This window comes from Rhagoletis zephyria, unplaced genomic scaffold (genome assembly GCF_001687245.7).
Source record: "Rhagoletis zephyria isolate East Lansing unplaced genomic scaffold, Rhagoletis_zephyria_1.1 Rzeph_scaffold_00155, whole genome shotgun sequence".
Classification (NCBI taxonomy): Eukaryota; Metazoa; Arthropoda; class Insecta; order Diptera; family Tephritidae; genus Rhagoletis; species Rhagoletis zephyria.
This window is the reverse complement of record NW_016157239.1, coordinates 379,966-381,643: the sequence shown is the minus strand read 5'-3', so window position 1 is coordinate 381,643 and position 1,678 is coordinate 379,966.

Here is a 1,678-nt window from a genome sequence, read left to right as displayed (position 1 = left end):
AGTTGACCACGCCGCCGCCGCAAAGCCTGTCGGCGTAAACCTCTAGTATGTGTGGCANACGCTCGTTATTGTGATAGCAACAAAGTGGCAAAGTGCATACGCCTGGGAAAACAAGTGGTTACGGTGCGCTACACTCAATGTGTGGAAACGAGCGGAGGCTTGCGTGTGGTTGTGTATTAATGAGTGTGCGTACGTGTGGAAATTTCACTTCAATGACTCGACACCAGTGTTGCCAGAACTTTTTGGGTGAACCGGCTAAATTGGCAAATAAAACCGGCTAAATTGGCAAATAAAACGGGCTAAAAACGGCTAAAATATTTCAACTAAATTTCACATGTTTTATTTAAATAAATCACGAGTAAAAAGACTATTTCGTGGAGAGAAGTTACAAATTCGAGCCGGAAAAAATTTTGCCAGCAAGAATTTGCAATTAGGAAAAAGATATGATTGTAGCACATGGTTGGATTTTTTGTCGACGATAATTTGAATAAACAAGTTCGTTCAATTTAAAAATTTAAAAGCTGGAGCGATTTTAAAATGAAAAATGTATGTTAATACTTGTTTACTTAATTAATTTAGTTAATTCCAATGGTCTGAAAGGTACTCGGAAAAAAAATATTTATTACTATTACTATCTGATATTTTGAGTGATAATTCTCGCTGGATTTTTGACGAACAAACCTATTATCTTCCCTACAAGGCCTTTTCAGACTGACCGATTCTCAATACACTCAAATAGAAACCAATACACATAAAAAACGCTGTAAAAATTTGCCTTCAATTTTAAGGCAGTAAAACAACGACCTTAAGTTAACATCGACCGAGGCCATATGTTGACAAGGGATGCAAAATCACAGTTACACAAAAGAACTGGTCAGATTTTTCAGAAATTCCTTCAATTCTGATGTAAAATATGATGGTAAAAGACTGCAGATCTCCCATTTATATGACCGGTCATATGGCCGGAAGATGTCTCGTACGATTCCCAGCGAGTTTTGTTTTACATAAAAATGTGTGCTCTTTTATTTTCATTTTGATTCACTTCAGTGTTGGTTCCTTTAATTCAAGATGGCATTCGGTTTTTGGAATTTGAATAAGTTCTCAGCAAAAACGTTTGTTTAAAAAAATACATAGTGTACATAGTGCTTGAAAATATCAATTTTTCCATTACCTTAAACCTTTAGGAGTGGGCAAAAATTATGTTTTTTTAATTTAGGCAGAATTGAATATGCGCTATCTTGGAAGACAATATCTACATATAATATTTATTCTGTTTGTTGGCACTATATCCAAACACAAACGCATCTTAAGAGTCTTAACAGTGAAACAATTTCTTATTTTCTAAGTTTGCGAATAAAACTTCACACTTAAAATTAAGACATTTATAAGAAACATTTTATGAAGAAAATCCCTTCTTCGTTTAAAATAAAAATAAGCGAAATCGGCCCAATTTCATACAATCCTGCCTGACATGAAAATTTTGTCCACGGTATTTCTAACAGATTTTGGGTCGCTTAGTCAAAAATGGAAACATATATATGTACATATTTTAAATTTAAGAAAACAAGGCAAATAGCAAAATCGGCTAAAAACGGCTAATTTTTTTCTGCAAAGCGGCTAACAAATCGGCTGCCGGCTAAATCGAAATTTCTCCGGCTGTTTGCTATCGCAACCGGCT